Raw genomic sequence first — 14,789 nt, 5'->3', positions numbered from 1 at the left:
TGATGAATAATTGTACATTATCGTAAACTTAAAACGGTTGGTGGCTGATCACAAAAATATCTGATTTAAATATAATTTTGACATATTGATCTCATAGTGAAATGACACCTTTTGAAAACTCAAGTAAATGAAAATTCAGAAAGTGCGGGAATCGAACCCAATATGAAACAAATCCGAGACCAGCATCCTTCCGATTACGCCACTAGAGTACTTAGCATAATGTCTGTCTGTCTGTCTGTATGTCTGTTATAATAGGAAAAGTATAAATATGTGACTTGAAAACAATTCAACAGGAATAGTATTAGGAAATGGAGCAAGAAACAGAGTATCTCTGATCACAGGAACATTAGGCGTATCCTGTTAATAGTATCATTGGGAGTATTTGATAGAGGAATAGTTTCAAAAATAGGACAAAAAACAGAAGGGATATATTGGTTCGTTACTACTGAGTGTAGTAATGAAAGGAACAATAGGAGAGATAGCGGAGTTGAAGAAAGAGTAATAGGACAAACGGGAGTACCAATAGGAAACGATATGTAAATTAAGTGCTCACAATGATAGGAACTTGGGAAGAGTTATGACATGGTGAATCCTCACATCCACAATGATAAAATAAAAATAAAATAAAATTAAAGAGGAAGTCATGCGAACATAAACGGAAAGCCTGGCTATTGATGGAAACAAGAGGAGGCACGTAACACAGACGGATGGTTGCAAAGAGAACGTATCTTAAGGTAAATGCAACAAGCGGACATTTATTGCCGAAAGGGGGAAAGACACAAACTGCAGAACTCTACGGCAAAGAGCAGAGGAAGGTAAAAACGGGCGGGGGGGGGGGGGAAGGAATGAGAAAAAGAGAAAAGCTTAAATGGAAGAAAGGAAGCGGAGGAGAGGGGAGGAAAGCGGCGCAAATAGCAAGAGGGAGGGAGGAAAGGAGGGGCGAAGGTATAAAGAAAAGATTGGATAACCGCAAAAAGATTGAAGCGGAAGAAAGGAGGGCACGGGGCCGCCGCCGCGTCGTGGCCGAAGGCAAGGCACGGACCAGGAAAGAGGGAACAGAGAAACAGTGATGAACGACGGAGAAAGAGAGAAGGAAACAGTGAGAGAAAGAAGGGGAGAGGGAGAGAGAGAAGGGGAAAGGGAGAGAGAGAGAGAAGGGGAAAGGGAGAAAGAAGGAGGGAGAGAGAGAGAGAGAGGGAGAGGAGGAAAATGAGAGAGACTGAGAGTGAGATAGGGATTGAGATAGAATGAGAGCGAGAGAATGAGACACAGGGATAGAGAGTGAGGGAGGGAGAAAGATAGAGACTGAGAGAGTGAGAAAGAGATTGAGAGTGAGAGCGAGCGAGAGGATGAGAAAGAAGGACAGAGATAGGGATAGAGAGAGAGAGAGACAGAGAGGAAGTTAGAATATCTAAAAAATAAGAATATCCTCTTTTGAATAACAGATTACGAAAGAAAATGTGAAATAGATGACACGAGAGAAGAAAATAAAATATGAGATAAAAAAAAATTACTTGATCTCTTAATCAAGATCTGTAATAGCGATATATATTGACGCGGAAATACCTAGAGAGATTACTGGAAATATATGCATAAAAGTTGATATATTCATAACATTGATTACAATAAGGGTGAATACTTATACGATCTGAAAGCAATATGTAATTTGATATTGCCAATGTAAAGTAAGCCACGCATGTCAAATGACTTCAGTTCTGAATGCCAACAGGCGAATTTAGTCTATTGAAAGAGAATTCCTACGCAGTGAAAGGCTCAACTCATTTGTGGTCTGAGTAGTTTTCATTTATTTGAATAAAACCAACTGGCGGCAGTTAAGCGCTGTTTTACACTGTCAAACCGGGTTTGACAAAAAGTTTGACCTTATAAATGCTCCTTTAGGCTAAACCTAAGATATAGACGAGCATATATAGAATATTAGACGGGTACCTTTGAGATTGTGATCATGTCAACATCGTCGACATGACGTCATGACGGCGCACAGAAAACGCGAAGGGGAAAGAAAGAAGAAAAATAGAAAAAGAAAAAGAACGAAATACGGAACGAAAGGAGAAAAGAAAAAGCATAAGACTTAGGAAATATCGAATGGATATGTACGAGACGATGGAGGAAAATTGTAACATGAAAAATAGGGTGAATTGGTAATGAAGATTGCGCGAAATAGGGGGAAGAGGTACAAAGGGAGACTGGCAGATAGATATCCGACGTTACCTGTATACCAACCCCAGAGGGGAGCCCAAACCCAGATTTTCTTTCATATTTGTTATTCTGAAATCCATGTACACTTCTATGCTACATTTGAAATCGATCCATTTGAAAATGGCGACGTTGGTTCTAAGCGAGCAAACAATCGACGTTTTGCGCTAATTGTGTAAGAATTGAGTATGACGCATACGCAAAATAACAGGAAAAGTAAATAATAGGCTGTCAATTCTTTGCGAAGAAAAACAAGTACATAACACAAGCGTGCCCAAGTGCGTAAAATTCCTGTAGCGACGAACATATTTGAAAAATGAACGATACGCAAAGGAGACAGGAGATACGGGTCCCAAGAGAAATTCAAGAGACGTGGAAGGGAACTAGAACATTCTAGAAATTCTAATAACTTCTGTAAAATATGCCATGAGAAGAAAAACGTCTACTGGAGGAATAAAGAGACAGTAAAAAGAAAGAGAAAAAAAAGTGAGAATAGTTTGTACGAAAAAAGGAGCGAATTGGTTGATTTTTTTTTTTTTTTTTAAATAAAGAGACATTGGAAGGAAGATAAATATGACATCTTAAGAGACGCGGAAGAAATATGGAAAGAGAGCGACAAATGAAAAAAAAAAAATCTTCGCTCTTTCCCTGTCCACAGAGTTTGTTTTCGACGAATAAAATCACACGACGGGAACAAATACAAGATTTTTTTTTTTACCGTCAACAAAATGACATTTATCATATTGTTCTAGGCAACAGGCCGGGACTTGCGGTAATGAATCCAAATTGGATGAATTTAGATTTCAGCAGGAAATAGTTAAGAACTGGTTTACTAATAGTGGTTAACGAATGGAATAGACTTAGTAAATATGTAGTGAGCGCTGAAATTATTGATGTTTTAAAAGAAGGTTAGATAACTATAAGGACGGGGATGATAGGTTGTCATGGACATGGAACTGTCTAGTGTAAGCCTTAGGGTCTCTTGCAGTCTCCATCAATCTTATGTTCTTATACTCTATCTTTACCTCTGCGGCCTTCCACCAGGACCCTGGACAATCATATGTGTACTTATTTCTGTATTTTTGTTGTTCTATATTTTCCTCTGTCACGTTTTAAAAGAAAATTCCCAATATTTTACGGACTTTATTATCAGCGTTGTCATGTTGCATGTTGCACGTTGCATTTTTAACGCGAAAATATTTTCGCGGGTGCATACTTGTCATAAAAACATAAGAACATGAGAATGGAAGAGACTGCAAGAGACCATAATGCCTACACTAGGCAGTTCCATGTCCCTTACCACCTTTAATCCCTATCCATAACGTTACCTCATATTCTTAAAGTACCCGTTAGTTTCAGCGCCAGCTACATGGTTACTAAGTCCATCCCATTCGTTAACCACTGTGTTGGTAAACCAGTTTCGCCTATTTCCTTACCAAATCTGAATTTGTCCAATTTAGCTCCATTACTGCGAGTCCTGCCCTGGACTTTAACTCGTACATTATAGTTATTAGTGAAGGAATTTTGGAGGACAAAATTGGGGTCTTGGTTGATCGAATCAGACTTCTCGAGTTTGTTCACACACAGCTGAATGGAATCGTCTGATATTTAACCAAAATAAAGTCTGTAAGGGGTTCCACCGCATTCAAAGAAGAAACGGAAATAAATCTAGAAGAGAATGAGGGAGCACAAGGAGTGACGATAAATGTTGTTATAGTGAAAATAAAAGAAGATAAACGTATATAAATGAGGGGAGGCATGGGTGGGAATGATGGTGGGGGGAGGAAAGGCTCGTGTATGACAAGAGGATGAGCAATTACAAACAAATGATAAAGGGAGAAAGCTGATAAATGAGAAGGAGGAAAACGCGACAACGGGAATAAATGAAAAACGGGAGGCAAAGAGGGTGGTCGCTAATGAATGTGCCTAAGAAGGTCTGGGCAAATATACGGTATGGCAGGGAAAAGGTGATAAAAAAGAGGGAGAGGGAGAGAGATGTTAAGTACGAGAAAGGACAAAATGTGTAGAAAGGGTAGAGATGGCGAAGGATAAAAGAGAGAAGGAGAGCAACCACAAAAAAATAAAAATAAAATAAAATAAATAAAATATAAATGTAAACAGGAAATATCCAGCGCGGAAGGAGACCAGCAAATATGGCTGCTAACCGCGGGAGGCCGGAGGAGGGGGGGAGACGGGGGGGAAGGGGAAGGGGGGAAGGCAATAGACGGAAGAATAAGGGGAACACGTGATAAAGGAATAGAAACAAAGGACTGCTAACAAAAGGCAGACTTCCGGGGTGTGGGTCGCAACAAAGGGAGGGTGGGAGGGGGAGGAAGAGCCGATAAAAGGAGGAAGAAAAAGGAGAATGATAAAAGACGGAGGGAAGTAAAGGAAGTGGAGGGAGAGGGAAAGTACAGAGGCAGGAGAATAGGCTATGAAATCGTGAGGAGCTCGGCGACAAGGATATATGTTGAAAAATGGAAGTATGCTGCACAGACACACGCATGCACACACTTAAACACACACACACACGCACACACACACACACACACACGCACGCACACACACACACACACACACACACACACACACACACACACACACACACACACACACACACACACACACACACACACACACACACGCTGACTGGAATTCCCTTTGAAGAAAAAAAAAGAGTGTCATTGCAATGAAAAACGGCTTATGTAGTACCATTCTTCAAGAGAGGGAGCAGGAAGGAACTTATGACTTATCACTGGTGTTCTTGACCTCCTTGATAGGTAAGATAAAAAAGTAATAAAAATTATAAATAATGAATAATACGTTGAGAAGGAATTCTTGGTTGACAATCAGTTCGGGTTCAGAAAATAAATGTTTTTGTGTAATCAATGTGGTTAGTTTTTATTTGATGTGGGCTGCATGAAAGAAAGGGTTGGGTAGATTATGTATACCTAGACCTGGAAAAGGCCTTGAACAAAGTGCAACACAAGCGTTTAATCTAGATGTAGGAAAACGTTGGGAACTTAAAGGAAGCACATTGGAATGGATGAAGGATTTATTGAAAGATTTAGGCTCATGTGACAAGTGAAGGATGAAATGTCGGAATGGAGAGATGACTAGTGGAGTACCACAGGGATCTGTGCCTGCACCATTGACGTTCGTGATGTACATCCATACCATGATGAAAGCAATAGGTAGCAATGCAAATATGTTGATGATACCAAACTCAAAAGAAAAAAAAAATGAGAAGTGAAAAGGATTGTCAATCAATACATGAAGCCCTAGATAAGGTTCATGAGTGGAGCTAAGAGCGGAAGATGAAATTCAGTGCGAAGAAACGTAAAATTCATAGAAGGAGGGCATAGTTTAGATAGGACGACATAGGTCTATAAAATGGGAAATTAGATAATAAGAAAAGCAAATAAGGAAAAGGATTTAGGAACCTTAAATAGGGATGATCTTTTCATTTACAGGAAAATCATAAAAACAGAATAAAAGGAGAGGAATAAAACCTAAGCTCCGATTTCTCATTCGGGATGGTAATAGCTCTCGATTGCGAGTCTAACACGTGATCCACGACCATGATGAATTACACACACGCACACACACACACACACACACACACACACACACACACACACACACACACACACACACACACACACACACACAAGCGCGCACACACACACACACACACACACACACACACACACACACACACACACCAAGCACACACACAAGCGCGCACACACACACACACAAGCGCGCGCGCGCACACACACACACACACACACACACACACACACACACACACACACACACACACACACAAGCGCGCACACACACACACACACAAGCGCGCGCGCACACACACACACACACACACACACACACACACACACACACACACACACACACACAAGCACACACGCACGCACATACACACGTGCATACATACACATACACACACAAACACACACACACATACACACACACGCACACACACACACACACACACACACACACACACACACACACACACACACACGCATACACACACACGAACACAGACAAACACACACACACATACAAACACACACACACACACACACACACACACACACACACACACACACACACACACACACACACGCGCCACACACTCATAGCATTACCTATAGATCGGTCATACGAGCTCTGAGCTCTCTTCCGGGAGGGAAATAGCTGTCGATCACGAGTCCAACACGTGATCCAAAGACCAAGGTGAATACACACACACACACACACACACACACACACACACACACACACACACACACACACACACACACACACACACACACACGTATTTTATCTATCTAAAATATTTTTAGAGCCAATTGTTAAAAATAGATGTACTTGACTGGACTTTGATGAAAGATACTGGATTAAAAATATTTTGCAGAAAGTATTACTTTCAATACGCGTATGTGTATGCGCATGGTTATGTAGAATTATGTACGTATGCACGTATGTGTACATATATGTATGTACGCGTGTATGTGTATATATGTATATATATATATATATATATATATATATATATATATGCATATATATATATATATATGCAACAGTAATCACAAAAAACACGTGAATAAAGATTTTTGCTTGTAACCACGAGGAAATTAAAGATCGGAATACTGAACGTTTTCGTCTATTAAGACATTTTCAAAGTACATAGTGTCACAACAAAGTATAACTTTAATACAATAGTATAGAAAGCAGGAGAGGTCACTCAACGTAAATACGTAAGGATTATCTAACAAGGAAACAAAAATATAAATAAAAACAATAAATAAAATGGGTGAAAATTGAAACAGGTGATAAAATGTCACTCAGCATAAATACATAAGGATGACAATTGACAAGGTGATAAAAGGACATTCAACATAAATACATAAGAAATATCCTACAAAGAAACAAAATATAAATGATAATAACAAGAAATAAGAATGGTGACAATTGACACATGTGATTCAACATAAATACATAAGGATTGTCTTACAAAGAAACAAAAATAGAAATAATAATAATAAATATATACATATACATACATACATATATATGTGCACGCATGCACACGCATACATATATATAATAGAAAATAATAATAACAAGAATAAATAAATAAAAATGGGTGACAGTTGACACAGTTGTAGGACAATGTCCCAAAGCTCCGCCTTAGCCATCTTGTGTGACCTTTTTTCACCTGTGTCAACTGTCACCCATTTTTATTTATTTATTCTTGTTATTATTATTTTCTATTATATATATGTATGCGTGTGCATGCGTACACATATATATGTATGTATGTATATGTATATATTTATTATTATTATTTCTATTTTTGTTTCTTTGTAAGACAATCCTTATGTATTTATGTTGAATCACATGTGTCAATTGTCACCATTCTTATTTCTTGTTATTGTCATTTATATTTTGTTTCTTTGTAGGATATTTCTTATGTATTTATGTTGAATGTCCTTTTATCACCTTGTCAATTGTCATCCTTATGTATTTATGCTGAGTGACATTTTATCACCTGTTTCAATTTTCACCCATTTTATTTATTGTTTTTATTTATATTTTTGTTTCTTTGTTAGATAATCCTTACGTATTTACGTTGAGTGACCTCTCCTGTTTTCTATACTATTGTATTTAAGTTATACTTTGTTGTGACACTATGTACTTTGAAAATGTCTTAATAGACGAAAACGTTCAGTATTCCGATCTTTAATTTCCTCGTGGTTACAAGCAAAAAAAAAAAAATTATATATATATAATATATATAAATTATATATATATATATATATATATATATATATATATATATACACGCACACATATGTATATACATATTGACGTAAGTGGAGTAGGAAACACAGGAGTCTCAGTCTGAGTTTATTCCTGACTAGTTTCGCAGGTATGCTTTTTCTTTTGAAAATACACCTGGAGGCACCTAGCTACGCCTGAAGCCGTCACCCTCGTCTCATGGGCTTGGGCTGTTGGGGGGCAAATAACAGTCATTGCTGTCAGTTGGAGAGGATTGCCGGCCTTGACCAAGGATGAAGGATTGTTATGGAAATCTAGTTCTGGTGTGACTTCACAGTTGAGAGGGTTTTATAATCATCTAAAATGATTGCATGGAAATTGTCAATAAATTCTGTTTTTTTTTCATGGGTGTTATCAGATTTTTACTTTACTCTTTATTTTATCATTATTGTTATTATCATAATTATCATTATTGTTATTGTTATTATCATTATTTCTATTATCATTATTTTATCATCATCATCATCATCATCATCATCATCATCATCATCATCATCATCATCATCATCATCATCATCATCATCATCATCATCATCATCATCATCATTATTATCATTATTGTTATCATTATTATTGTTATTATCATTATTGTTGTTACTATTATTATTGTAATTATTATTATTATTATTATTATCATCATCATTATTATTATCATTATTATTATTATTATTATTATTATTATTATTATTATTATTATTATTTGTTTATTTATCTTTTTATCTTTTATTATTTCATTTATATATTTATTTATCTTTATTTTTATTTTTCTTTACTTTGGTTAGGAGGATTTTTATTGAAATAAGAAGGACACTTGTTCATGGCCTTGTGCAATGTTGGTATTGGGAGTGCCCATTTTATGCTGAGGGAATTCATAATTTACAAAGTTTATGGATGAACTCAGAATGTCTTTATGTCTTAATCCAATGTTTTCATTTTTCCAATTAACTTACTCCCTGGATCGTCATCTTTCCAGTTGTCCAAAAGAATCCTTGGATAAAAATCCTTGGATAAAGATCCTTGGATAAAACTCATTGAATAAAACTCCTTGGATATTTCTTTCTTCACATTGAGAAATTACCATAATGGATCTGATATTTAGTTCCATTTAAGTAAAATTAGTTGTGAGGTTGAAAAAATAGGTTAAATAGGAATGGTTTATGCGTAAGACAGACTGTCACCAAATGGCACTACGTGAGAAAGAGAGGAGAGAGAGAGAGAGAGAGGAGATAGAGGTAAAGAGAGAGAGAGAGAGAGGAGATAGAGGTAGAGAGAGGAGATAGAGGTAAAGAGAGAGAGAGAGAGAGAGAGAGAGAGAGAGAGAGAGGAGATAGAGGTAAAGAGAGAGAGAGAGAGAGGAGATAGAGGTAGAAAGAGGAGATAGAGGTAGAGAAAAAGAAAGAGAAAGGAGATGGAGAGAGAGGAGACAGAGAGAGGAGAGGAGATGGAGGAGATAAGATAGAGAGAGAGAAGACAGAAAGAGGAGAGGAGTTGGAGGAGATAAGATAGAGAGAGGAAATAGAGATATAGAGGAGATAAAAAAAAAGAGAGAGAGAGAGAGAGAAGACAGAGAGAAGAGAGGAGATGGAGGAGATAAGCTAGAGAGAGGAGATAGAGATAGAGAGGAGAGAGAGAGAGAGAAAAAGAGAAAAAGGAGAGATAAAAAGAGAGAAAGAGAGGAGAGAGAGAGAAAATTATTGTTGTGGCGCTTTGGGGATCCAATATTTCTCCGTGATGATAAGAGACCAAGGTTCGATTCCCAGCGAATACTTATGACTACCACACGCACTGGCTGTCCAAGCATGGAGGGCAAAGGTGGCAGATTTCGTCCTCGGTGAATGTCTTCTGGGATTAGCTCTTTACTTAGAATTATTCTTAGAAAAATAGAATGTGAATAATTGACAGTCGACAGTGGACACGAATACTGACGGTCATCAAGAAATTGAGAAATTTACAACGCCAGGAGGAGCTGAATACCTGCGGCCGAAGCCGTCACCTTTGCCCTATTAAGCGCTTGGCCTGTTGGGACAGGTGATACACAGTCACTGCTGGGAATCAGAGAGGAGAGCGAGACTCGAACCCAATATTAATCGAACGCGAGACCAGCACGCTTCCGATTACGCCACCAATAAGACGGTGATGTCATTGACGGTTTTTGGTCTGTCTAAAGACAGACGGTTTTATGCACATGAGGACGCGGTCTCTGGCCTGAAGGGGCGTCGGTCGGTCGAGACCCCACACGAAAGCCCGAGTTCGAGCCTTCAGTTGGGTGAGATCGAGATTTTTTTTTCCATGAAGATGACGTATGAAATGCGTCATCGTGCTGGAGAAATTAAGCTCTTCTCTCTCTCTCTCTCTCTCTTTTTTTTCTCTCTCTCTCTCTCTCTCTCTCTCTCTCTCTCTCTCTCTCTCTCTCTCTCTCTCTCTCTCTCTCTCTCTCACTCTCTTCCTCTCTTCCTCTCTCTCCCCCCTCTCTCTCTCTCTCTCTCTCTCTCTCTCTCTCTCTCCCTCCCTCTCTCTCTCTCTCTCTCTCTCCCTCTGTCTCTCTCTCTCTCTCTCTCTGTCTCTCTCCTTTAGTAAATAGATTTCCACGTAGTCATAATATGAGGATCAGTTGAGTTGATCCGGCCCGGACGACAAAAATTTAATTCCGGGAGGAAATGACTTCCCGGTCCGGAAACACGGACGGGTTCCGGGTGGCCGAAAGGATGACGTCACAGGCCAGCCTTCCGGGTCTGCTTGTTGTTGATTGCCTGCGAGCTCATTTATTGATCTATTTTTCATTTATCTTTTTATATATTTATTTATCTATCTATTTTTTGTCTATTCATTTGTTTATTGTTTATTTACTTATTTACTTATTTACTTATTTATCAATATATATATTTATTCATTAATTCATTTATTCTTTTATTATTCATCTTCATTTATTTATTAATTTATTTAATCATTCATTAATTTATCTATTTTTTATATAATTTAATTATTCATTGTAGTATTAATTAATTTTTCATATATATTCAATCATGTATTTATCTATTTATCTATCTATACTATATACTCATTGATATATATATATATATATATATATATGTATATATAAATATATTTATTTATTTATTTATTTATTGTAGAGGCTAAGGAGGGCCATGCTGTCTCAAGGAAACGTTTTGACACGATGGCAATCTTTACAGACTTTGTTATCGCTGACGACAGCATTCTAAGCTGACTGACTGACCATAAACTCCTTTGCTGCAGAAGAAGCTCCCTCAGCTGAATAAAATCGCCTGGCGGCAGCTGATACGAATAATACTTAGTCACAACGTAGCGAAAGAGCAGGGATAGGTTGGAAGAAAGCTTAACTCCCTTGATGTGGATTAGTGGGGGTAGGGGGGTTAGTGAGGGGCGTCTCCCCTCAGCTGAATAAAATCAACTGGTCTAACGTCACGAGAAAAAAAAAACTATCAGGAGGCTAGAACGATACCCCTTACAGAAGACTTTGTAGTGTGGAATCTAATGGACCGTGCCCTTGGTCCAACTCGTTGGCGGCAGGGTTCGAACTGCCGTCACCTCGATCTCCGCCGCAAGTAGCGACGCTCTAAGCTGCTCGGCCAGCGACGATGAAATAGAAGACTGAAATCGCTGAATGCAGTGAAAGGATTAGTAGATCAAATACGGCGTAAACTGACAAAGTCGACAACTATAGTCGATATGATAGCACTTTGATGAAACAGAAAATGAAAAAGAGAAGAATCTTGGAGTTTCACTGTTATAACATTTGGATCAAATTCGAATTGAAATGTTCAGTTTTTGATTCAGATAATTTCAAGATTTTTTTTTTTTTAATTCATGAGACGGTACCGAAATCGGGCGCTCCACAGCGGCACAGAAGGCGAACAATAAAGAGAAATAAAGAGGAATAAAGAGTGGAAATATATATAGTAAAAGGAAGAAGAGGAACGAGGGAAGAGCGATTGAGATGCAAAAGGATAAAGCAACAGGTTATATTGGTGGAACATAACGAATAGAGGAAGAGGGAGAGGAGATAAAAGGAGCGCAGATGTAAAGGAAGGAAATGCATAAGAATGTGGAGGATAAAGGAACCGAAATTTGGCGATGAAATGGAACAGAAGAAGGAGAACGAACGGTGACATTTTCGTCTTTGTCTGTCGTCTATTTGTGGGTCTTTGACAGCCTACGGTAGTACCTGTTCATATCTCTCTCTCTCTCTCTCTCTCTCTCTCTCTCTCTCTCTCTCTCTCTCTCTCTCTCTCTCTCTCTCTCTCTCTCTCTCTCTCTCTCTCTCTCTCTCTCTCTCTCTCTCTCTCTGTCCCCCCTCTCTCTCTCTACCTCCCTCTCTCTTTTTCTCTGTTTCCTCTCTCTCTCTCTCTCTTTCTATTTTCTCTCTCTTTCTCTCTTTCTTTCTATCTCCCCCCTCCCTCCCTCTCTCTCTCTTTCTCTCTCTCTCTCTCTCTCTCTCTCTCTCTCTCTCTCTCTCTCTCTCTCTCTCTCTCTCTCTCTCTCTCATTTCCTAGCTTTCTCTCTCTGTCTCTCATTCCCCTCTTACTTTCTCCCTGCCCCTCTCTTTCATATACATTTCCCTTTCTGTCTTACTTTGTCTATTACAGAGCTTATTTTTCAAAAATGTCTATTTACATTATCTCTCTCTCTCTCTCTCTCTCTCTCTCTCTCTCTCTCTCTCTCTCTCTCTCTCTCGCTCTCTCTCTCTCTCTCTCTCTCTCTCTCTCTCTCTCTCTCACACACACACACACACACACACACACACACACACACACACACACACACACACACACAACCGTGCGTGCGTATATGAACAGACACACACGTACACATGCGCGCACGTGTACACACGCCAACCTGTAGTTTCCATATGAATTTCCATATAACTATTTCTCCCTGGTCACGTGACAGGTTTATCACTTTTTTTTCTGTTTTTAGTTCTTTAGACGTGTTTATAGTAAATTTGTCAGTCGGTCCCTTCTTTCGAAGCTGTCTAAATCTGTGAATAAAAGCCTCTTGTAGACAAAAATTATTCATTTCTTTTTCGTCCGGATCTTCTGCTTTGCTCGTGAGCCCTTAAAGCGCTATCACACTGGGCTATTTTACCTCCGACTGTTGGAGAAGATTTGCAGCCCTCAGCTTTCGGGAAGGAATGTGATATGCTGGAGGATAATTTTTTTCCCTCAAGCATAACAAATGACATTCTACGTACTTCTGTAAAAAAAAAAAAAAAAAAAAAATAGTTTGTCATAGTGATTTTACGGCGGAAAAAGTTCTGGAGGTGAGTGGTACCGTCAATTAATCGGAGGTTGGAGGAAAAATAGCCCAGTGTGATATCCCCTTTACCGACAGCGTTGTGTATATTTTCTTAATGAATCAATCTGGATATACATTATGCAAAGACAGTGTCCACTATTCTATGTTTTTTTCATACAAAGTAAGTTATTTAAGGTAAGAACAGCTTTTTTTTTTAGATTTAGCTGGAGTATATTAGGAAATATTCATACATGTGTTCAGTTTTTTGTTTTGCTCTTGTATTTTCAGAGAGAGAGAGTGAGAGAGAGAGAGAGAGAGAGAGAGAGAGAGAGAGAGAGAGAGAGAGAGAGAGAGAGAGAGAGAGAGAGAGAGAGAGAGAGAGAGAGAAAGAGAGAGAGAGAGAGAGAGGAATGGAGACAAATCAACATCTTTAACCAATTTGTATCATCAATGTTTAACTTTAGATATTTCAATCTGGCCAATTGTAAGCGACTTTATTCAGCTGAAGGGAAGTTCTCGACAGGAATGCATTCATTGACCAAGTGATTATCTCAAGAGGCTAAATATTTGTCTTTTGTCGTGTTCATGAATCGCCCTTGCATCGCTGTTGATCAGGGAAGCGTAGATGTCAACAAAAGAGAGCACGTGCAGAGAGAGGTGCCATGAATTTTTCTTCCGTGGAGCTGATGAACAGCCTTTGTCGGAGACAAAACTCGGGTCCTGTCAAGTTCGAGAAAGAGAATATGTCCCGTTTGTATCACAAGAGTTTAAGTGTGGCGTTCATTACATGTGCCATGAATAAACCTCTTTGTTAACCGAGTGTCTTCAGATATTCTCAGCAGGTTATGACTTTGTCTGAAAGTGCAATTAATTTTTAGCTTTCTGCCACAGCCAATGGTGGGATGACGCGTATCCTACTACCTGGTATCCTATTTGGGTAAGCGCGTTGGTTGTAAGGTAGGTTGAAATGATCAACCTCGTACTTTGCAGCTCGATGCAAGACAGCCCCATTCAAAAAGAAATAATCATTGCTCTAGACAATCGTTTGATGATCATCGTTGAGCCATGAACGATCATCGTTGAGCGATAATCGTACCGAGGAAAACGTACCTTAACTCCGCTCAGTAAAAACAGTAAAGAGAATATCGTATGGTGTGTGGACTAAAGACATCCCTTATTTTCCTTCTGATAATGTATATATATATATATATATATATATATATATATATACTGTAAAATCTTCCTGTCGATGCTTGCAAAATGTTAGGAGTATGATGTATCTGTATACCGAGAGCTTTTTTCCCCCTTATAAGAGAGTTAGCTAAGTTAGAGGCACGTGTACCTACTCTCACCCACTCCACTCCCATCCCCCCCTCCCCCCCCCCTCTAACCATCTTAGCTCCTCATGGAGTATGATAAATACTGTA

General features: G+C 38.7%; 1 protein-coding gene across 1 annotated transcript in view; it reads right to left on the bottom strand.

Annotated features, from left to right (window-relative positions):
* LOC143032377 (neprilysin-1-like) overlaps positions 1-14,789 on the bottom strand; it is a 512,583-nt gene that overhangs the window by 282,634 nt on the left and 215,160 nt on the right. The gene's annotated exons all lie outside the window — the stretch shown is intronic.

The sequence above is a fragment of the Oratosquilla oratoria genome, chromosome 13 (assembly GCF_046742065.1).
Source record: "Oratosquilla oratoria isolate Oo_2021 chromosome 13, ASM4674206v1, whole genome shotgun sequence".
NCBI lineage: Eukaryota > Metazoa > Arthropoda > Malacostraca > Stomatopoda > Squillidae > Oratosquilla > Oratosquilla oratoria.
This window is presented reverse-complemented; position numbering and strand designations above follow the sequence as displayed.